Here is a 24,641-nt window from a genome sequence, read left to right as displayed (position 1 = left end):
CTAACTGACTAGAACTGGAGCAAACTAAATGCCGAGAATTGCAATTTCTAAGATACTCCATCTAAACCAGTTGCTCCAAAAAAACAGGAGCAAGTCAGGCCGAAACTTGGCCCCATTATTTCTTCTGGTTCCTGAAGTAGTGTGTGATCCCCTTTTCAACTCGGGGATCATACTCTCGCTGTCGTATCTGTTGGATAGCATCACCGTGTATTCTGTTCCTCCGGCCAGTCCCAGCAGGCCCAACAAGGCCAATAACCTGTTTGGGGGAACACAATCTGGGCAGCCCATACTGGGGTCAGAGCCTTACCATCTCCACTTGGCCATTCCTATTCCTCTCATGGGTCCTCTCCCACAGCCAGATTATCACAACGACTATGCTTAACATTACAAATATGATACACATTTCTCCTATTAGTCCGCCTACTAATCTATTTACCCAACTGTCGTATGGCTCTGCATACCATTCAGAGAGGTATATTGGTACAAATTTGGGGTCAGTCATTGGTCAGGTCCCTTATATTCTTTCAGTTGAGACCAGTGTTTCCACCTGCCCCCACTTTTCATATTTATGCATGCACATGTGTCTCCGCTAATCAGTACCTCATAGGGTCCACTCCATCGAGGGGCGAATCCAGGTTTTTCTGGTAACACCCTAACCATTACCCTTGCCCCCACCTCAGGTACTACCGCCAGGGGTTTTGTTCCTTTATCCTCGTCTTCCTCTTCTTGCTTATCTCGCACTTCCTGTTGCATACCTTTCAACTGCCTACTCAGTTCCATCACATACTTCCTAATTCTATCGCGTAAAGGTCCTAACTCTACTCCTCCTGTAACTATTCCCTCAGAGAGTTTCATTGCTCATCCAGTCATTTGTTTCTCAGAGGTGAGTCCTGTTGTGCAGTTCGGTGTAGCACGCAGTCTAATCAACATGGTGGGCCGGAGTTCCGGCCATGCCTGTCTGGGTCCCTGGATTGCTTTACTCAGGGAGGTTTTGAGGGTTCTATTCATTCTTTCTACCATTCCCAAACTCTGGGGATGGTATGGGATGTGGAATTTCTGCTTAATGTTCAGTATTTTACAAGTTACCTTCATTACCTTTCCTGTGAAATGAGTCCCTTAGTCCGAATCTATCTGAATGGGAATTCCCCAACTCGGAATTACCTCTTCCACTAGTATATGGGCTACTGTGGTTGCGGTGCAATTGCGGGTGGTGAATGCTTCCACCCACCTTGTAAACTGGTCAATAATCACCAAGCAGTACTTCCTTCCCCTGGAGTTTATTCGGGGCCCAGTAAAATCAATCTGTATGTTTTCCCATGGTCCTCGTGGGCGGGGTTGGTGTGCCATCCTTATTTTTATTGCTTTTCCCGGATTATGTTGGGCACACGTAACACAGTGCTGACAAAGTTTAGCAAAGTCGCGCCCAATTCCCGGCCACCACCAATCCCGTGAGATATTGGATATCATGGCGTTACGCCCGGCATGGTTAATGCCGTGGTGTAACTCCATGATCATTTGACAAATGCAGGAAGGGGCCAACACCTTGCCGTCCGTTCTCCACACGGAGTCTATACCAGGTGATCCTCCCTTCCTCTCGGTTTTCTGCTCTTTCTTCCTCGTTCGTATCTGCATGTAGTTTAATGATGTTTATGTCCTCCTCTGTGGTAATGCTACAGACTGACTCTATTTTTATGTCTGAGGATGTGGCTGCTTCTCGGGCGGCATTGCCGGAGCCTTATTTCCACGCTGTATTTCGTCCACTACTCGTTGATGGGCCTTTACCTTTATCACTGCTGCTTTAGCTGGTTTGCTGGCTGCTTCTAATAGTAATTTTATACGTTCATCGTGTTTGATGGCCTCGTTTCCAGAGGTAACAAACCCTCTCCTTCCTCATGCTACCATGTAGTCCATGTACTACCCCAAAGGCATATCTGCTATCTTTATATATATTCACTGTCTTTCCCTCTGCCAGTAATAAGGCTTCCATCAGTGCGGTTAATTCTGCTACTTGGGCCGGAAGGCCTCCGTCCAGCGCTTCCTGCATCACTACCTCAAGATGCTGGTTTAATACCGCCCATCCCGTACGTGGGTGGCCGTTGACAAACCGTCGGGATCCGTCCACATACAATGTGAGGTCTGGGTTTTCGAGAGCTACCTCACTTACATTCCCTGGGGAATCTTCCCATTCTAATGCGTTACACTCGTGGGGCTCCCCCCTAGTGAGGATTCCTTCTGCCGGGTTTCCTCCGGTGTCTCTGACTATCTTTACCGATTCACCGTGGGGCAGTAAAACGGCTTCCCACTTCGCTCGGCGGACATTAGAGACGGTCCGGAGCTTTCCAGTATTCAACATTTCTACCAGAGTGTGTTTGGTGTGTAGGACAATTTTGCCTGTCATCACGACAGGTTCGCTGACCTTGACTGCCCATGTGGTGCAGTCTACTGCAGCCACGTATCTGGACAAGGCCGCGGCTACTGGTGATTGTTGGGTTGAATAGTAAGCTATGGGTCTCATTCTGTCCCCGTGCATTTGTGTTACCACGGCTCCATAAAAGCCTTCTTGGTTCTCACAGTAAACGTGGAAACGGATGTTCATATTCGGGAGTCCCAATCCTGGGGCAGACATTAGGGCCTCCTTCAGATTTCCATATGCCGTCTCTTGCTCGGTACCCCATTCTATGGTTTCTAGGGATGGTTTTCCCCCTTTTACCAATTGCTGCGAAGTTGGGTATAAAATTCCTGCAGTCGTTAAAGAGTCCCAGTACCTTGCACACTCTCGGACTGTTTTTGGACGGGGCATGATTCTAATGGCTTCTTTCCTATCCTTGGACATTGTCCAAATGTCTTGGGAGATCTCGTGTCCTAAGTACTGTACTGCGGCTTGTCCAATCTGTGCCTTTTTGGGGTTTACCTTAAATCCCGCTTCTCGTAAGGCTTCTAGGACCTCTATAAGTGCATATGTGTGTCCCCTTTTATCTCCTGAGGCTTACAACAGGTCGTCTACATACTGCAGTTTCGTACTTCTGTATGGTGTTAGGTCCACTTTTTCTATGGCTCGACTCATGGTTCGATGAAATATTGCCGGACTATTGTGGAATCCTTGTGGGATCCGCATCCAAGTATACACACCGTAAAGGCAAATTTATCCTGGGATTCCTTTGCCAGCGGTATGGATCAAAAGCCGTTTGCTATGTCTAGTACTGTGAACACCTGGTGTTCGGGCTTCAACCCAGTAAATATGGTAGTGGGGCTTGCCACAATGGGGTTACCTTATTCAAAGCTGTGTAGTCAATGGTCAGCCTGTATGACCCGTTTTGCTTCTTTACTGGCCTCACCGGGGAGTTGGTAGTTCCTTCCACTTCTCTAAGTATCCCATTATTTAATAACTCCTTTATGATTTGTTTTACGGCAGTCATTGCCTCTGGTTTAAGGGGATGTCTGTAATAGAGACCGCTGCCGCAGTATCCACTAACTTATCACACTGCCGGCCTCCTAACACTGCTGTCACATGAATACGCGGGTCACCTTCACTCCGTAGGGGGGCCGCTGACCTTCAATCACGCCCCAGTTCCTTCAAGGCCTGGAGTAGTTGTTGCCTTATCGCTTTGGTTAGGTTAGCCCGTGGGGTTTCCTTATCTGGTCCCTGTCCTTCCTGCCCCGCCCCCCCTTTGCCCAGCAATGGTCCTTGGGATGGCCAGTTCTGCCGCAGTTCCGGAATTTCTGTGGGGATAACCTACACTCGCTTTTTCGATGTCCCACCTTTCCACAATTATAACACTCCTGACTATTCCCCACTCTCACGGCCACCACCTCAGTCTTTATCTGTTTTGTTGTCTCGCTATCTACCTGACATGCCCATTGTACCAATCCATCGTACCTATTGGCTGATATCACCCTCATTTTGAGAATTTTCTGATGCTCTGCTGACAACCCATCTTTAAACATTTTACAGAAGGCGATATCGTTCCGGTCTGGGTTGGCCTGACCTGACGATTCCTGATATGCTGTTCATAACTGCTCTCCATATTCATTACTATTCTCATTTTTCTTTTGTTTTACCAACATTATAAGGCCCCAATTGGGCTTGATGGTCCCAAGACAGTCTGCACGGCGGTCTTGAATCTGTCGTATGTAGCCTGCCTTGCGGCCTGGGTGGCATTTACATTGGGAACCCAGGTCCTATCCCTAAAATTTTGTGCCAGGGTATTCTATTTGTCACATGGGTACTTTGCTAATTACTAGTTAATGAACCGTTCCGTTCATGCATATCATGAATGTCATACATTTCTTGCAGGGACTTCCAAAACTCTATGTTTCTGTTGCAAGGTTTTATTACACCCAAATCTTTAAGTATGCCCTGTTTTTCCAGGGGGGTGAAGGTGTGCCTCTGCATTGGGACCTCCTACTGTCACTGTCACTGGTGTGACGGAGGTTTCAGCTTCGTCGTCACTGCTGTCCCCTTTCGGGGCAGTTGGGACTATTTTCTCATCGGACGGGGCACGTCATTTGTCACTGTCTATCTCGTTGTCCTGGTCTTTGCATAGGGGTCCAAAGTATCTCTCCGTCTGCTGTTTTAAACTACTTACTTCTATCCTTAACCTATGTAATTCTTCTAGCTGAGGCCTGGCCATGGCCTTATATTTCAAACATTGATTGACCACCATCAAACCCGCTTTGGCCGTCTTTTTATATTTTTGTTTCTCCCACCATAATTTTTGTTTTGCAGGGTCTTCTTTGGGATCCCATCCATCACTTAACATAGTAACTATAAATTTTCTATGGTCGTCAGCAAAATACCTGCTCAGTGAACCTTCCACCCACTATCTAGCATATCTTTGCACGCCATCTATGTTTGGCAATGTCGGTTCATTGCCCCTTTAACCTGGATTTCTCGAACCTAGGGTCTGCAATTACAAACCTACGAAGCCGATCCTACTTTGATAATTACTATTGTGACCTCTTAACTACTCTCAAGTCTTTTACACCATTACAGACCTTTCTCACTGTCATGTATTCAACTATCATTGTAACCCATGTATAAGCTGACATAAGTTGTACACCTTGAGAACATTGACCACAAGGGGGTGAACTTATGGGAGACACTCCTAACCTGGACTTTTAGGTATAAAAGGGGAAACTCCACCCACTTTCATCACTTGAGGTCTTGGTAATAAAGGTAACTGGTCACAGAGTGACCTTTTCTCAAGTATGGGCCTCGTGTGCATTTATATTGTCTAGTAAGGACATATCACTCACAAGTTCGGACACCTCAGGCGACCGACATGTTTCGCAGCAGATTACATCAGATTTATAAGTGGTATTTAAAATATATACTCACTCGTAATGGTCTGCAAACGTCCGTCTGTCTTTCGCCTGGGTGCATCCTGCCGACTACACCATTTGATGTGGAGTATGACAAAGACACTCAACACAGGCCTGATGTGAAGAAAAGAATTGTTTAATTGCTTGATCAAGGGAGACATGGTCTTCACCAGTTCCTGAACTGGATGCCTTCCCAATTGTTAAACTAATATGGCAGGGGATGGGAACCTACGCAGGGAGACAGAGAGAAATAAAATGGAGTCAGAAGCAAAATATAGAAAGGAGAATAGTAAAAGTGGAGGGCAGAACAAACCAAGGCAAAAAACAAAAAGGGCCACACTACAGCAAAATTCTAAAGGGGCAAAGTGTGTTGAAAAAACAAGCCTGAAGGCTCTGTGCCCCAATGTGAGGAGTACTCGGAATAAGGTGGATGAATTAACTGCGCAGATAGCAGTTAATGGATATGATGTGATTGGCATCACGGAGACATGGCTCCAGGGGGACCAAGGCTGGGAACTCAACATCCAAGGGTATTCAGCATTTAGGAAGGATAGACAGAAAGGAAAAGGAGGCGGGGTGGCTAAAGATGAAATCAATGCAATTGTAAGGAAGGACATTAGCCTGGATGATGTGGAATCGGTTTGGGTGGAGCTGCGGAATTCCAAAGGGCAGAAAACGCTAGTGGGAGTTGTCTATAGACCACCAAATAGTAGTAGTGAGATTGGGGACAGCATCAAACAAGAAATAAGGGATGTGTGCAATAAAGGTACAGCAGTAATCATGAGCGACTTTAATCTACACATTGATTGGACGAACCTAACTGGTAGCAATGCGGTGGAGGAGGATTTCCTGGAGTGTATTAGGGATGGTTTTCTCGATCAATATGTCGAGGAACCAACCAGGGAGCTGGTCATCCTAGACTGGGCGATGTGTAATGAGAAAGGACTAATTAGCAATCTTGTTGTGCGAGGCCATTTGGGAAAAAGTGACCATAATATGGTAGAATTCCTTATTAAGATGGAAAGTGACAAAGTTAATTCGGAAACTCGAGTCCTGAACTTAAGGAAAGGTAACTTCGATGGTATGAGGCGTGAATTGGCTAGGATAGACTGGCAAAGGATACTTAAAGGGTTGACGGTGGATAAGCAATGGCAAACATTTAAAGATCACCTGGATGAACTTCAGCAAATGTACATCCCTGTCTGGAGTAAAAATAAAACAGGGAAGGTGGCTCAACCATGACAAACAAAGCAAATTAAGACAGTGTTAAAGCCAAGGAAGAGGCATATAAATTGGCTCGAAAAAGCAACAAACCTGAGGACTGGGAGAAATTTAGAATTCAACAGAGCAGGATTAAGGGTTTAATTAAGGGGAAAATAGAGTACGAGAGGAAGCTTGCAGGGAATATAAAAACTGACTGCAAAAGCTTCTATAAATATGTGAAGAGAAAAAGATTAGTAAAGACAAACGTAGGTCCTTTGCAGTCGGATTCAGGTGAAATTATAATGGGGAACAAAGAAATGGCAGACCAATTGAACCAATACTTCGGTTCTGTCTTCACAAAGTAAAATGCAAATAACCTACCAAAGGTACTAGGGGACTAGGGGTCTAGTGAGAAGGAGGAACTGAAGGATATCCTTATTAGGCGGGAAATTGTGTTAGGGAAATTGATGGGATTGAAGGCCGATAAATCCCTGGGACCTGATAGTCTGCATCCCAGAGTGCTCAAGGAAGTGTCCCTAGAAATAGTGGATGCATTGGTGATCATTTTCCAACAGTCTATTGACTCTGGGTCAGTTCCCATGGACTGGAGAGTAGCTAATGTAACTCCACTTTTTAAAAAAGGAGGGAGAGAGAAAATGGGCAATTATAGACCGGTTAGCTTGACATCAGTAGTGGGGAAAATGTTGGAATCGATCATGAAGGATGAAATATAAAAGCAGGGAAGTCTTAATGCAGTTGTACAGGGCCTTAGTGAGGCCTCACCTGGAATATTGTGTTCAGTTTTGGTCTCCTAATCTGAGGAAGGATGTTCTTGCTATTGAGGAAGTGCAGCGAAGGTTCACCAGACTGATTCCAGGGATGGCTGGGCTGTCATATGAGGAGAGATTGGATCAACTGGGCCTTTATTCACTGGAGTTGAGAAGGATGAGAGGGGATCTCATAGAAACATCTAAGATTCTGACGGGGCTGGACAGGTTACATGCGGGAAGAATGTTCCCGATGTTGGGGAAGTCCAGAACGAGGGGACATAGTCTTAGGATAAGGGGTAGGCCATTTAGGACTGAGATGAGGAGAAACTTCTTCACTCAGAGAGTTGTTAACCTGTGGAATTCCCTGCCACAGAGAGTTGTTGATGCCAGTTCACTGGATATATTCAAGAGGGAGTTAGATATGGCTCTTACGGTTAAGGGGATCAAGGGGTATGGTGAGAAAGCAAGAAAGAGGTACTGAGGATATAACGAGCATGGTGGATAGAGGTGTACCGATGGATGTGGCATATTTAGATTTCCAAAAGGCATTCGATAAGGTGCTACACAAAAGGTTACTGCAGAAGATAAAGGTACGCGGAGTCAGAGGAAATGTATTAGCATGGATAGAGAATATGCTGGCTAACAGAGAGCAGAGAGTCGGGATAAATGGGTCCTTTTTGGGTTGGAAATCGGTGGTTATTGGTGTGCCACAGGGATTGGTGCTCGGACCACAACTGTTTACACTATACATAGATGACCTGGAAGAGGAGACAGAGTGTAGTGTAACAAAATTTGCAGATGACACAAAGATTAGTGGGAAAGCGGGTTGTGTAGAGGACACAGAGAGACTGCAAAGAGAATTAGCTAGGTTAAGTGAATGGGCTAAGGTTTGGCAGATGGAATACAATGTCGGAAAATGTGAGGTCACCCACCTTGGAAAAAAAAACAGTAAAAGGGAATATTATTTGAATGGGGAGAAATTACAACATGCTGTAGTGCAGAGGGACCTGGGGGTCCTTGTGCATGAATCCCTAAAAGTTAGTTTGCAGGTGCAGCAGATAATCAGGAAGGTGAATGGAATGTTGGCCTTCATTGCGAGAGGGATGGAGTACAAAAGCAGGGAGGTCTTGCTGCAACTGAACAGGGTATTGGTGAGGCCGCACCTGGAGTACTGCGTGCAGTTTTGGTCATCTTACTTAAGGAAGGATATACTAGCTTTGGAGGGGGTACAGAGACGATTCACTAGGCTGATTCAGGAGATGAGGGGGTTACCTTATGATGATAGATTGAGTAGACTGGGTCTTTACTCGTTAGAGTTCCGAAGGATGAGGGGTGATCTTATAGAAATATTTAAAATAATGAAAGGGATAGACAAGATAGAGGCAGAGAGATTGTTTCCACTGGTCAGGGAGACTAGAACTAGGGTGCACAGCCTCAAAATACGGGGGAGCCAATTTAAAACCGAGTTGAGAAGGAATTTCTTCTCCCAGAGGGTTGTGAATCTGTGGAAGCAGTTGAGGCTAGCTCATTGAATGTATTCAAATCATAGATAGATAGATTTTTAACCAATAAGGGAATTAAGGGTTACATAGAAACATAGAAACATAGAAAATAGGTGCAGGAGCAGGCCATTCAGCCCTTCTAGCCTGCACCGCCATTCAATGAGTTCATGGCTGAACATGAAACTTCAGTACCCCCTTCCCGCTTTCTCGCCATAACCCTTGATCCCCCGAGTAGTAAGGACTTCATCTAACTCCCTTTTGAATATATTTAGTGAATTGGCCTCAACTACTTTCTGTGGTAGAGAATTCCACAGGTTCACCACTCTCTGGGTGAAGAAGTTTCTCCTCAACTCGGTCCTAAATGGCTTACCCCTTATCCTCAGACTGTGACCCCTGGTTCTGGACTTCCCCAACATTGGGAACATTCTTTCTGCATCGAACCTGTCTAAACCCGTCAGAATTTTAAACGTTTCTATGAGGTCCCCTCTCATTCTTCTGAACTCCAGTGAATACAAGCCCAATTGATCCAATCTTTCTTGATAGGTCAGTCCCGCCATCCCGGGAATCAGTCTGGTGAACCTTCGCTGCACTCCCTCAATAGCAAGAATGTCCTTCCTCAAGTTAGGAGACCAAAACTGTACACAATACTCCAGGTGTGGCCTCACCAAGGCCCTGTACAACTGTAGCAACACCTCCCTGCCCCTGTATTCAAATCCCCTCGCTATGAAGGCCAACATGCCATTTGCTTTCTTAACCGCCTGCTGTACCTGCATGCCAACCTTCAATGACTGATGTACCATGACACCCAGGTCTCGTTGCACCTTCCCTTTTCCTAATCTGTCACCATTCAGATAATAGTCTGTCTCTCTGTTTTTACCACCAAAGTGGATAACCTCACATTTATCCACATTATACTTCATCTGCCATGCATTTGCCCACTCACCTAACCTATCCAAGTCACTCTGCAGCCTAATAGCATCCTCCTCGCAGCTCACACTGCCACCCAACTTAGTATCATCCGCAAATTTGGAGATACTGCATTTAATCCCCTCGTCTAAATCATTAATGTACAATGTAAACAGCTGGGGCCCCAGCACAGAACCTTGCGGCACTCCACTAGTCACTGCCTGCCATTCTGAAAAGTACCCGTTTACTCCTACTCTTTGCTTCCTGTCTGACAACCAGTTCTCAATCCACGTCAGCACACTACCCCCAATCCCATGTGCTTTAACTTTGCACATTAATCTCTTGTGTGGGACCTTGTCGAAAGCCTTCTGAAAGTCCAAATATACCACATCAACTGGTTCTCCTTTGTCCACTTTACTGGAAACATCCTCAAAAAATTCCAGAAGATTTGTCAAGCATGATTTCCCTTTCACAAATCCATGCTGACTTGGACCTATCATGTCACCATTTTCCAGATGCACTGCTATGACATCCTTAATAATTGATTCCATCATTTTACCCACTACTGAGGTCAGGCTGACCGGTCTATAATTCCCTGTTTTCTCTCTCCCTCCTTTTTTAAAAAGTGGGGTTACATTGGCTACCCTCCACTCCATAGGAACTGATCCAGAGTCAATGGAATGTTGGAAAATGACTGTCAATGCATCCGCTATTTCCAAGGCCACCTCCTTAAGTACTCTAGGATGCAGGCCATCAGGCCCTGGGGATTTATCTGCCTTCAATCCCATCAATTTCCCCAACACAATTTCCCGACTAATAAAGATTTCCCTCAGTTCCTCTTCCTTACTAGACCCTCTGACCCCTTTTATATCCGGAAGGTTGTTTGTATCCTCCTTAGTGAATACCGAACCAAAGTACTTGTTCAATTGATCCGCCATTTCTTTGTTCCCCGTTATGACTTCCCCTGATTCTGACTGCAGGGGACCTACGTTTGTCTTCACCAACCTTTTTCTCTTTACATACCTATAGAAACTTTTGCAATCCGCCTTAATGTTCCCTGCAAGCTTCTTCTCGTACTCCATTTTCCCTGTCCTAATCAAACCCTTTGTCCTCCTCTGCTGAGTTCTAAATTTCTCCCAGTCCCCAGGTTCGCTGCTATTTCTGGGGAGCGGGCGGGTAAGTGGAGCCGAGTCCACGGCCAGATCAGCCATGATCTTGTTGAATGGTGGAGCAGGCTCGAGGGGCTAGATGGCCTACTTCTGCACCTATTTTCTATGTTTCTATGGGCCCAAGTTTCGAGCCGCGCTTAGAACGGCGCAGTCCCGACCTGGACGCCCATTTTTCACGCCACAATGTGCGCCTAAAAAAACCCTCCAGATTCTCCAGCTCCCTGCAGGTCGTTTGCAGCTCGGTGTAGCGCAGCACGAGCTGTAGGGGGCGGAGCCAGGTCCCTGCGCTGAAAACAGTGCCGGGACCTCTGCACATGCGCGCTACAGTTGGTGCGCATGTGCAGTAGCTCCAGGCGCCCAAAACTGTGTGGGAGGGGCCGAAGCACGCAGCCCCTAGCCCTGGCCGAATGGCCTCACTGGGGCTGCGTGAATAAGGCTCCTCCCACGGACAGCTCCTGCTTCCTCCCGCCCCGACTCGACTCCCGCTTCCCCCTGGACCGGACCCGACCCGACTCCCGCTTCCCCCCCCCCTCCCTGCCCCCGACCCGAACCAAACCGACCTCCCTCCCACCACCCCCCCCACCCGTGCTCCCCCCGACCCGACCCAACGCCACCTATCTTTAAATCTGGTGCTGGGGACGGGCCCTGCCCGAAGTCTCGGGCCCGGCCTGTTCAGCCTCCCTCCCCCTTCTCCTTCACCCCCCCGTCATCTCCTTTCCCCTCCATTCTCCTCCCTGCCCTTCTCCCCCTTCTCCCCCCCTCCCCTTCTCCTCCCCCCTCCCCCTTCTCCTCCCCCCTCCTCCTCCTCCTCCCCCTTCTCCTCCCCCCCATCACCGCTCCTCCCTCCCCCTTCTCCCCCATCCCCGCCGTCCCCCTTCTCCCCCTCCCCCCTTCTCTCCTCCTCCCCCATTCTCCCCCTCCCCCTTCTCCCTCCTCCCCCTTCTCCCTCCTCCCCCTTCTCCCTTCTCCCCCTTCTCCCTTCTCCCCCCCTCCCCCCTTCTTCCTTCTCCCCCCTCCCCCTTCTTCCTTCTCCCCCCTTCTCCCTTCTCCCCCTTCTCTCCCCCCCTCCCCCTTCTCCCCATCCCACCCCCTTCTCCCCATCCCTTCCCCTTCTCTCCCTTCTCCCCCATCCCTCCCCATCCCTCCCCCATCCCTCCCCCATCCCTCCCCATTCTCCCCCTTCTCCCCCATCCTGCCCCCTTCTCCACCATCCCTCCCCCTTCTCCCCATCCCTCCCCCTTCCCTCCCTCTGCTCCCCCCTCTCTCCCTCTACCCCCCTCCTCCCCCTCCCCTCGCTGTCAGAAACACTGACAGACAGAGAGTGAGAGACACACACTGACAGACAGAGAGATAGAGACACTGATAGAGACACACTGTGGGGGCTGCCATCCTCCAGGTTCCCACGCAGAAGGTGCAGTCACGTGTGACTGCTCAGCCAATCAGGTACTGTATTCCACAGCTTTCTCATTAATAGCAATGAGAACTCCGTATCTACGAGTTCTCATTGCTATTAATGAGAAAAAAACCAAAGACATTAAACACGTAATAAACAATAAAAAACACATCTCACATAATTAAAATTAATTGAAACTAAAGTGAGAGAAATTTTTTTCCCCGAGTTTTTAAAAAGTTTTTTAAATTATGGTTAAAAATAACGTGGTGGGCAGGGTTTTAAAAAATAATATGTGTTTTTTAAATTTAATTTAATTATATTTTTGTATGTTTTTAAACTCTTACAGCTGTAAAAGTAAGCTATGCGCCTGCTTTTATCAGGCGCAAGAATTTTGAGGACATTTTCTGGGCAAGATATGGGTAAATACTGCAATCTTGCCCATGCAAATGTCCTCGCTCCCGATATGCGCGAGATCTGTCAAGCTCCAGCGCATGCGCATTGTGCGCTAAAAATTGGCTTTTCCAATGCTTTTCCGAGTCCGTAGAAAGTTTGTATGGACCCGGGGAGGCTGGGATTTCCAGGCTAATCTTTCATATATGCTGAAAGGCTGCCACTAGGAGGCGATATTTAGCTAACTATAAAGAGAGCAGTTCAAACTAAGTTAATGCTGCCCTGGAAATGGAAAGGATTATGCTGATGGAAAAACTGAAGTATAAAGGGCATGGATATAAGTTGAAGATAAATTTTTCTTTTGGTAACTTATTTCATACTTCCCCCTTGCACCATCAAACCGAATCTGGGTTAAACGGGTCAGTCGGTGATTCGTTTCAATGCTTCTTTCTTAGCAGCTAATGGGAAGTGAATGGGATCACTAACTTGCTCTCTGATTATTTTATTCCCTGGAGGAAGCACTTTGCTTTCTCTTGATGTCATAGCTGAGACTGTGAAAATATATAGGATATTTGAGTAGGAAGCTATATGTCTGTACATTGCAGATGTATACTACAAGGGGGCATTCAACAAACTACAAAACCATTCCGCATCAAGAGAATTTTAACCATTAAAAAATATATATTTTCCCAGTATAGTTGACTTCCAGTTACCATAAGTGCTCAGGATGTTGACAACTGTCCAAAACATAATTCGCAGAAGAGTCTAACCACCTATCTTTCTTTGAGTCGTATTTATATAATAGAGTTCAGAACTTCAGACTATCTAAAGTTATTTCATGGAAAGACTTTTATCTGACCATACACAAAAGAAGGGTGTGAAAAGGTATCAGTGCTCACCCTATCTGTTCGATAGTGCAGCCTTGAACAGCATCCACCTCATTCATTCCATTAGTTGGGCTGGACTCAACCCATGTACCAAAGATAAAAAGACACAACTTTTTCAGTGAGCTGGAACCATGTGATGAGCCAAATGGGTTTCTTCGGTGCTTTACAATTCAATGATTCAACGATTCAGCCTCCACAACATTGCTCATCTCTGCCCTTACCTCACCCCTACTGCTTCAGAAATGTTTATCCATGTCCTTGTCACCTACATCCAATGCTCTCCTTTCTAGCTCTACCCCTTGTTCTATCCCTTACAATTTACAAATTGTCAAAATCTTCACTACCCACATCCTATTCTGTAGTCGATCTCATCACCTCTGCCTTCGACACTTTATTTGCCTAAGCATCAATTTCAAGATCCTTGTCATCCCCCACAAATCCCTTCATTAGTTCACCTCTGCAACCTTCTTAAGAACATACATAAGAACATAAGAAATAGGAGCAGGAGTATGCCATTTGGCCCCTCGAGCCTGCTCCGCCATTCAATAAGATCATGGCTGATCTGATCATGGACTCAACTCCACTTCCCTGCCCTTTCCCCATGACCCTTTGCTCCCTTATCCCTCAAAAATCTGTCTATCTCACCTTAAATATATTCAATGACCCAGCCTCCACAGCTCTCTGGGGCAGAGAATTCTATAGATTTACAACCCTCTGAGAGAAGAAATTTCTCCTCATCTCAGTTTTAAATGGGCGACCCCTTATTCTAAGACTATGTCCCCTAGTTTTAGTTTCCCCTATGAGTGGAAATATACTCTCTGCTTCCACCTTGTCGAGCCCCTCATTATCTTATGAGTTTCAATAAGATCACCTCTCTTTCTTCTGAACTCCAATGTGTATAGGCCCAACCTACTCAACCTATCCTCATAAGTCAACCCCCTCATCTCCAGAATCAACCTAGTGAACCTTCTCTAAACAGTCTCCAATGCAAGTATATCCTTCCTTAAATAAGGAGACCAAAACTGTACGCAGGACTCCAGGTGTGGCCTCACCAATACCTTGTAAAGTTGTAGCAGGACTTCTCTGGTTTTATACTCTAACCCCCTTGCAATAAAAGCCAACATTCCATTTACCTTCCTGATTACTTGCTGTACCTGCATACTAACTTTTTGTGTTTCATGCACCAGGACCCCCAGGTCCCTCTGTACTGAAGCACTTTGCAATTTTTCTCCATTTAAATTATAATTTGCTTTTCTATTATTTTTCCCAAAGTGGATAACCTCACATTTTCCCACATTATACTCCATCTGCCAAATTTTTGCCCACTCACTTAACCTGTCTATATCGCTTTGCAGATTTTTTGTGACCTCCTCACAATTTGCTTTCCAACCCATTTTTGTATCATCAGTAAGCTTGGCTACATTACACTTGGGGCTAGACTTCCCACTTAGATCGCTTGTGCCCATAAAATAGGCAATGTTTCAGCCTTCATGATCTCTGGAACATCGCCCATTTTTGGGATTGTGATTGCGGCATTTTTTGGGGGGCGATAGCCCTAGCGATGTGAAACGGGCCCTAGCGATGTGAAACGGGTCCTAGCGATGTGAAACGGGCTCTAGCGATGCGAAACGGGCCTCAGCGATGTGGAAGGCAAGGCTTTCCTAGCAACGGCCTTCTGCACATGCGTTATTTATTTATTATTATATATATTTTTTGGTAAACAGGTTTTCCTGCGATTCGGGAGTTCAGAGATCATCCACGCATGCGCAGAAGGCAAACGGGAGGGGGTGGGGGGGAGAGAGAGAGAGAATAGAGAGAGGAGAGGAAAGCAGAGACAGAAAGAAGAGAGTAAAGAGCAATTTGACAAATAAAATAGATATATAGATGAATTTTGAATGGAAGTATCTGATTCTGACAATATGCATGATGTGGAGGTGGGGGAGGAAAAGGGCAAAACCCTTTAGTGATGAGGCCAATGAGGCGCTGGTGCAGGAGATCCACTCCCGGTGGGCCCACTTAACCTGGAGTGGGAGTGGGAAACCTCCACCCCGGGCATACCGAAAGATTTTGGGCGAAATCACCGACGTTGTCTCGTCTGCGTCCTACAAGGCGAGGGGGTCCGACCAGTGAAATTAAAGTTTGAAATTAAGATTGTTATTCTTACATATATTCCCCACTAAGGTCTGTACAGGGCTATGAACTTACGCCTTTTGTAAGTCTCTCTGGCTGCTGTCATTTACACAGTGACCCAGCCTGGACTGGGGGAGAGCTGCCCTTGCTCACTGTCTGCCCTGGGATACTTTGGTTCCTGTCATTGCCGAGTTCACCAGCTATTCTGATTCCCAATACCCCCAGGGGCCCTTCAATGGAGATTGTAGCCGAGAGAGATGTTTGTGTCAAACATTAGATCCTAAACACGATCTTTGTTATAACCATGCATCAATTGTGGATAAAACCCGATTAGCATATCCCGTTGGAGACTGCTGTCTTTCCATGATAGTACCGAGTCAATTAACTTATGCCATGCTTTTTTCACGTTTACAGCAGAGGTCATCAAAGAATCGGGCTGAGTGCAGGTGCATCGGAGGAGGCCCTGCCCAGCTAACTCTTCTCACAGAGTTGGAGGAACGGGCAGTGGCACTGGTCGGAGACCACAGTCGCTTGGCCACCCGTGGTGAGGCAGAGCCCTCGCTTGTGTCATGTGAGTAATGTATCAAGCAGTGTTAAAGTAATGTAACGTCATTTCATTATAATATACAAATGATGTCATGTTATGCATGTAGCTATCCTGATTCCCATGCAGCCTCTGTGCTATTCTCAGGTTGACAACATAAGAGATGAGAGCAGGAGCAGGCCATCGAGCCTTATGTCCCCTTCTCTATCAGCTCCCCATAAGCATTCACTCCCTTATCATTCTGTCTTTCTCCGACTGATCCAACCTCCGCAGCTCTCTGGGTCACTGAATTTGAAGTTGGATTTACCGCAATATGCACTACCGTGTGATGTGTTATTATGTAACGTCTCTTGGTCTCATTTATTTTAGTAGTGCTGCTCCTCCTTCGTATGCCAGCGCAGCACAAGAATGTGTAGCCTTCCGTTCTAATAAGCTCAATTGTGTTTTGCAGATCCCACAACACCAATGCGCAGTGAGGCGCAACCGGAACCTCAAATGAAACCATCAACTTTGACGGTGGTCCTCACCACGGGTGGGGAGGAGGAAGAAGGAGATGAGGATGACATGGAGACAACAGAGCAGGAGGAGGAGGAATTAATCAAAATGGAGGAGGATGTCCGGAGCACCGCTGAAGTGGAACAATCATCTGTGGGATCTGCAGCCACAACGGCGACTTCGACAGAAGAGGTAGCGGGACCAAGCGGCTTGCAGCCAGCGATGCCACGGCACATGTTAGTGCTCACGCCGACCCCACGGAGGTCGAGTCAGCGAGGTCAGCACACGCCTGCTCTGGCCGATTGCATCGAGGGCTTGATCAGACTGTGTATGGAGAGTGTAGTGATAAGTCGCGAGCTCCTCCAGGTGTTTGTGGTTTACATGAGGGACATGTCCCGGGCGTTTGCTCGCAGTTTGGAGGATACGCAGCAGATGATCCGGGCGATGCGTACGACGACCGCCTCCATCGATGCCTTGCAGCATGCGATAGTGGCGGAACACGGCACTGCACCCCAAGGTGCCGCAGCACAAACCACCAGCACCAGCACATAAGCGAGTCAGGAGGAAGCGTTTCCTTCTGACTCGGAAGGCGGTTCCCCAGCTTCATCTTCCCCTCCAACATCCCAAGAGCCGATCGAGTCACTGTCACCCCCTCCGCCCCCCCCCCCCAATGGCAGGAAGTCTTGCCATCGCCTGCTGCATGCCAAACGCGTCTCGGTGCCCGGGGACCAAAACGGGTAGGTGAGATTAAGACACCGGGGGGTACAGGACCTGGAGGGAAATGTGGCCGCAGGTAGAGAGAGGGATGCTTTATTGTTGTTTTACTGTTAATGTTGTTGTTCTTGTTATTGTTGTCATATTGTTCATTATTGTTGTTTTTTCAATTTATTGTTGGTTCACTGTTGGGGGTGGGGGAGGGGGTGGGTGTTACATTTAAAAATTATTCAAATTTTGTTAAATCATTAAGAAATTTCATTTCACTTTACAGTTGTTGTACAGTGTCTTCTAATAATGTAAGGTAAGGTTAAACATGAATACAACTGTTGGAAATCAATGGCCAGGCCAGACCAGGCAAGGATGAAACGTAACTCAACTGCAACTGAAACGTAACAGTAACTGTGACTGTCCCCAATGTAAGTTCATGCAAAGCGTTCATTTATGAGCTGCTGATGCAACAGCTTTGCAGCCGCGTAACTCCCACAGGGTTTTCCCTGTCTTGCGGGGGTTGGGGGTGGGGGGAGGGGTGGGACCATGGATTCATCGCCAGGCTGATGGTCCTCCTCGAGATCCTCACCAACCTTCTCCTCCTCCTCGTCTGCCTCTTCCGCTTCCACTCCTTCCTGAGGTGGACCAGCAGCCCCATCTGGCAATTGTTGTCCTCTCCTTATAACGAGGTTATGTAACATGCAGCACACCACAATAAACTCAGCGACCTGGTCTGGGTGGTGTTGTCGGCTGCCTCCAGAGTGGTCCAGGCATCTGAAGCGCTGCTTCAGCACTCCAATTGTGTTTTCGACGATATTGCGTGTGGCTATCTGGCTTTCGTTGTCATGCTTCTCGGCTTCTGTCTGGGGATTACGCAGGGGGGTCATGATCCAGCTGGCAAGGCCATATCCATTATCCCCCAGCATCCAACCATGACCTTGTGGCTGACTGTTACAGGTCAGAGACAGCGCTCTCACGCAGGATGTGCGCATCATGGATGTTGCCTGGAAGTTTAGCATTTACTGCCATGATTATTTGGTTGTGGTCGACAACGAGCTGCACATTCAGGGAGTGGAATCCCTTTCAGTTAAGAAACACCTCCGCATTCTGTAAAGGTGCTTTCAGGGCGATGTTCGTGCAGTCTATTGCTTCCTGCACCTTGGGGAAGTTTGCTATTCTGAAGAAACCCAAAGCCCTCCTGGTCTGTGCCTTCCTGGTCATAAGGAAGCTTATAAAGTCCATCCTGCGAGCGTAAAGGGCTTCAGTCACCTGTCGAATGGAGCAATGTGTGGTGTGCTGAGAGATAATACAGATGTCGCCAGCTGAAGCCTGAAAGGAGCCCGATGCGTAGAATGATAGTGCCATAATCACCTTTACCTCAACGGGCAGTGCGGTCCTGAAGGTGCTGTTAGGCTGCAGATCTCCCTTGATGAGCTGGCATGTCTCATCGATGACCTCCTTTCGGAAGCGGAGCCTCCTGAGGCACGTGTTATCAGACAAGTTGAGGTAGGATTGCTTTTCCCTGTAAGTTCGTCAGGTTTACGTTCTCCTCTTCCACCTCTGCATTAGTCTGCCACCTCTTTGACTGGGCCCTTCACTAAACCCAACTTCAGACTCCAGCATGTGAGCATTTACAAGTAATGGTAGAAAAGTTACAGACCCCCATCACTATCACCATTGCTATAAATGCCCTTTGTACTAAAATAAATATAAATATAGCTGTGAGTGGATCAATCAATAACTTAAAGGCCCTTAAATAACTCACAAATTATAAACCCCTTCTTTAAGCAGCCTCTCGTTTCCTCCGATGTCCAAAATGGCGTCCGTTGTGCCGAGTTCTGTGGGGAATGCCAGGTAAGAGCAGCTTTTCTCCAGCAATGTCCAGTGATCTTCTCGGTGAGCGATCAGCCCGGCGATGTGTGAGTGATGTGCCGAAAGTTGTGCTGGGCGATGTGTGGGCGATCACCTCAGTGATGTGACACGAAAGTTGGGCCGGCAATTTTTTGGCGATGTTCCAGCCCAACTTTCCACTTTTTAAGCGAAATGGGCGATAGCCTGCCTTTTTGGGCGCTATATGGGCGCTAGCCCATCAATCTCAAATAGAAAGTCGAGCCCTAGGTCCCTTCATCCAAGTCATTAATATAGATTGTAAATAGTTGAGGACCCAGCACCAAACCCTGCGGCACCCCACTAGTCACTGTTTGCCAACCCGAAAATGACCGTTCTTCAGCAGCATATTCCTGGATGTGGTTCCGACTACTTAAGTTCTGACCTCCTTTGCACCTCTCTACTCTTTGCCCTAATATCAGTTGCAGAGCCTTCAGTCGTTTCAGTTCCATGCTCCGGAACATCCTACACAAGTTGCTCTGCCTTGCTACCTCTATCCTTTCCTTCAGAAACCTCTTTAAAACCAACCACTTCAATCTTGTTTTCAGTTATCACTCCAAACAATCTTCCTGCATTCAACATTCGCTGCTTCTTTTTCACCTTTATGAAGTGCTTTGTGAAGTTTTGTTGCATTAAATGTGTTACGTAAGTATTAAATCTAATTATAATGCCAGGGTTGATTACTTTGATTTATTGTCATCTTCAAGTTGCCTATTTTACCTTTTTTTGCAAAGTAATTGCTGAGTATCTCAGACACTTACTGTTTAATGCCCTGTTCTTTGGTCATTGTATTGATGTTGGTTTTATTAATATACAAACTCTTCCAATAAAATAATTAAAAAAAACTAATAGTATGGCATGGATAACTATGTTTCCTCTGAATTTTTTGAGATTTAACAGGGAAATTGCAGTAATACAGATTTCTACTAAAATGATGTTGCAATTTTAACTACATTATGCATTGAGTGCCAAAAATTGGCATCTAACTTGTGACAAAAAATAACATAACAAAGTGTACATATGGCAAAACTTTGCAAATAGGACTGGGTAATAAACATTTATATCAAATCAGTAGTGATCTATAGAACTGAATTCCTTTCTGGCCTATTCTAATCAGCAGTGGAATGAAATTGTCTGTAACTTTTAAGATTATTTCCTCCTTTATTTTCCTCCCGTCTCCTTCATATCAGGCACTATTTCCTGGCTGAGAAATTAGACCAGGAAAGCAGCTCCAAGGCTTTTCCCTTTGTCTCTCTAATCAGACACCAGAACATCCCAAACTGCCTTGAGCTAATGCCTTTGCCTTCCTCGGGGAAGCTGTCTGCTCTCCATTTGGTGTCATCTTCTACTGAATTGTCTGATTGCAGGACTCTGTGTGGTGAATTGTTCCTACATTCTACTACTCTGGAATGCAGCATGTTCTGACACCAACGTATTGCATCAATTGATCTTTTATGCTGTACATAAAATGGCAACATAAACCTATATGGGAAGAAAAGATAGTATTGGATACGTACAAGAATTTTGAAAGTATTTAATCAAATTACCAAATTAAATTCACAAATAAATATATAGATTGTTTATTTAGTAAGGTAGAACATTTAACTTGTACTTAAATTCACTTGTTAGTTCTCTTGTTAGTCCACTGAAATAGCTGTTTATTTGTACAGTAACTGACATAAATTCTTACCTTTTCTTAAAGAAAACTGCAGTTATACTCATTATATAAATGTTTTTAAAAGACAATTAAATAGAAAAGAATGCCTTTCAATTGAGTAAATATAAAAAGGGTTTCAAAAACACTTATATGCATATTATTTATTCACATAATTTACAAAACGGTCAGATTTTGTGGCATGTTAGTCAATGTGGAATTTAATAATGTCCTGACACTCCCACAGACTGGCTTTCAGAAGAGTCATGTTCCAAATGTGCAAGGACTTGATCCTATGGAAGATCCTACCTAATGATGCCTTTCCTCTCCAATGAATCAATATTTTTGTAAGGTGGGAGAGAGTTAACTGTGGAGAACAACTGACTATGATTACATAAAATAGAATTACACATAATTTTACAACACAGAACACAACACAACACAGGCCATTCAGCCCAACAGGTCTATGCCGGTGTTTATGCTCCATGCCCACCTCCTCCCATTTTACTTTATCTCACCCTATTAACATATTCTTCTATTTCTTTCTTCCTCATGTACTTATCAGCTTAACTGCATCAATGAATGATTAAATGCATGGTTGAATAGTGGAGGGCAGCGATAGATTAATATCCTGAAGAATTGTTTCATTACCTTTGGAAATTAGAGCATACCTATGCTGAGCTTTCCTGGACATGCTAAATTGTAGCGGGTCAGTGGAAGGGGTAGATTTGATGGTCTGAATGGCCTTTTCTTGTTTCATGGTTTCTTTGTACCCAAAGATACATAAAAGGGCCGATTTAGCTCCTGGCTGTAAGCTGTGTGGGTGGGGATCCATAGCATGTCGCGTAGGAGATTTTGTCTCATCTGCATCGGCTCCATCAGTCTCCCACCCGAATCAGGTGGGAAGTGACAGCTGATTGACAGGCAGGAGCAGGATTTCTGAGTTTTGTGATTTATGATGTAATTGGATGCAAAATGAAAGATTAATCTATTCACCAGTTTTTAAAATCTTTTATTCCAATGGCAACAAGAATTTTGTAAGTATTAATGGAATTTATTTGGTCCCTTTTTACGATCTATTTTTGGTGCAAAATATTTGAGTATTCTTCCCCAGCATTCTTTTACTTTGAAAAAGAACCCTTTCCACTGAGCCCATCTATGCCTACGACTTGCAATAGGAACACCTTCCCTTTAAGAAAGAGGGACTTTTATTTTACAAGCGCTGTTCTCTGTGCAGCTCCCAGTCCAAAAACTAGTTGGCTGCGTCATCTTGAATTTGCAATGACCAGCCGCTGAGTTTGGACTGAAAAAGCTCAACAAACTATTTCTAATAAAGAAGGATTTTAAAAGCTTGTATAATCTGTAAGCATTCAGTCTCGGCAAGTTTCACATCAGGAGAGAAAAGAAGGAAAATTAAAAACTCTGGAACAAAGTTCAAGTAAGTGCCTTGTTTAGTGAAGTTTTGTGAAAGAAATTGAAACACCTCAATCATTTCTCCTGAGATATATATCCTGACTGAATTTGTCATTGTGTTTGTATATAGTGTTACAGCTATGTGCTTTATGCAGAGTTAATTTCAATAAAATGTCAGTACAAACAAAGCAGTTTTGTTTTATTAAGACACAGTAGCTAGTTAAACAAAATAATAAAACAACAGTGTGCATCTTGTACAAAAATATCCAATAAAATGTTGGGGTTGGGTTATTACCTGTAATTGTAATAAAATGTCCATCATTTGGGAGGTCCTCCCAGGCAAGACACAACTTCACTAGCTTCCATACATTATCAGTTATATGTGTCACCTCATAGACCTGAGGATAGGGTTTGAAGGACAAAAGGACTATAGGTGGAGTTTATTCACATTGAAGGTACATTTCAAGTATGTTAAGGTCTTCTGCTTGCAATTTGTCACTAGATAATTAAAAATGTGCTTTAAATATATAGACTGTATATACAAAATCTGCTATTTCTCTTGTAATATGAATTGAAGAGGAAAATCGACATCACTGACGTCCAATTCACATCGTACTATAGCATTTCGGGTGAAGTTATGCGATTCCGTCACAGCAATTTGACATCCATTACTATCTGCAATGACACAACAACAACTTGCATTTATACAGTGCCTTTAATGTCACAAAGCACTTCACAGAGGCTTAATCAAAAAAAAAGAAGCCGAGCCAAAGGAGGAGATATTAGGATGGAGATCAAAAATAAGAGCTGGGTTTTAAGGAGGATCTTAAAGGAAGAGAGGGGAGGTGGAGAGGGTTTAGGGAGGGAATTTCGGGAATTCCAGAATGCGGGGATTACAAGGCTACCCTTCCTCTTGATCGCCCTCCTTCCCAGTCTTCCCTTTCCCGGTTGCTGACTCTGCCCACCACGTGGTCCCTTTAATGATGTACATGAGGGCCGCTGGTGGCGACCTAGCGACCCAATCTTTGAGTCCTCCGGTGAGCTGCCTGCAGAAGCTCATTCGGAGTCCATTGCTCGCCAGCTTGATGATAATGAGGCCGGAAGCCCAATATCACCTGTCGAGGAAATTTTAGCTTAAATTAACTCAGGCGGAGACTTTCAGAATCGCACTTCGAGAGAATTTTATTTTCTAACAAGATATCTCGGAGAGTCCGCTCAGTCCGCACTGAGGCAAAACTCTGAGTTTTACAAGCAAACCCGCTCTATATTTATACAATCAAAGCAGGAACTTTATCTAAAACACCACACATGAACATTAATCATACATCCTGTAAATACAAAGGTCATTCCAGGAGGCACACTTTATCTGTTCTTGCATAGTTTCTCCCTGTCCGTATCCTGATAAGTAGGGTATCTGGAAACTCATACACATACCAGATAATCATGTATTTACAACATTCTTTGTTTCAAGGCAGAGAAGTGTGGGTGTTTTTCTAGCTCCACTAATTCTACAAAATCAGCAAAAAGTGAACTTAACCCTTTCCTTTAAAATAGGACATAGATCGTTTTCTTCCACATCACCTGTACCTCCGGCATATCCATTCAGGCGCAGGGGTCACAGATGATTTTCTGCTGTGCATGAATATAAATTCTATTGCAGTGAATAAGCTGCAAGTAATTCTGGACCAGATATTTTTTGTAACATATATTTTGTATACTTATGCTGAAATAATAGATAAATTACTGCACCCAAGGCTTACTTGCTTCTGATAAACCATAAGAGTTTCACATCACAGTTTGATATCGTCAGAACCCTTTGAAATGTTACTGATTTATTAAACACTCAAGCCTTTATGTTATTTCAGTTACGTCCTATACATATTAGGCACAGATTTTCCTAGAAATTAACCACAAATTATTTCTTAATCAAGTTTTGATAACTATCACACCGTTCAACTGTTCATGTCTGCAGCCCAGCACACAGACATTAATCTGATTTTGTGAAACCAACCAGAGAAGGGGGCAGAGGGAGTGTTTGATTTGCATTGGCCTCAATTCTGCACCTGCGTTCAACTGAATTACATTGTACATTGTTTTTGGCGGATTTCAGGAATGAGCCATTCGCCATGTTTCAGTACTTTAAGGCATTAGTGGCAAGGGCTCCTGAAAATGTTACCTTGGGAAATAAGAATCACTATAGCAAGTTTAGTTTCATTATAAGTCTGTTACAGTGGACTCTTAAGCGTCATGTTAACATCATAATGTTCCAAA

Source organism: Pristiophorus japonicus, chromosome 7 (genome assembly GCF_044704955.1).
Source record: "Pristiophorus japonicus isolate sPriJap1 chromosome 7, sPriJap1.hap1, whole genome shotgun sequence".
Classification (NCBI taxonomy): Eukaryota; Metazoa; Chordata; class Chondrichthyes; family Pristiophoridae; genus Pristiophorus; species Pristiophorus japonicus.
The sequence above is the reverse complement of the archived record's forward strand: the minus strand, read 5'-3'. Positions refer to the sequence as shown.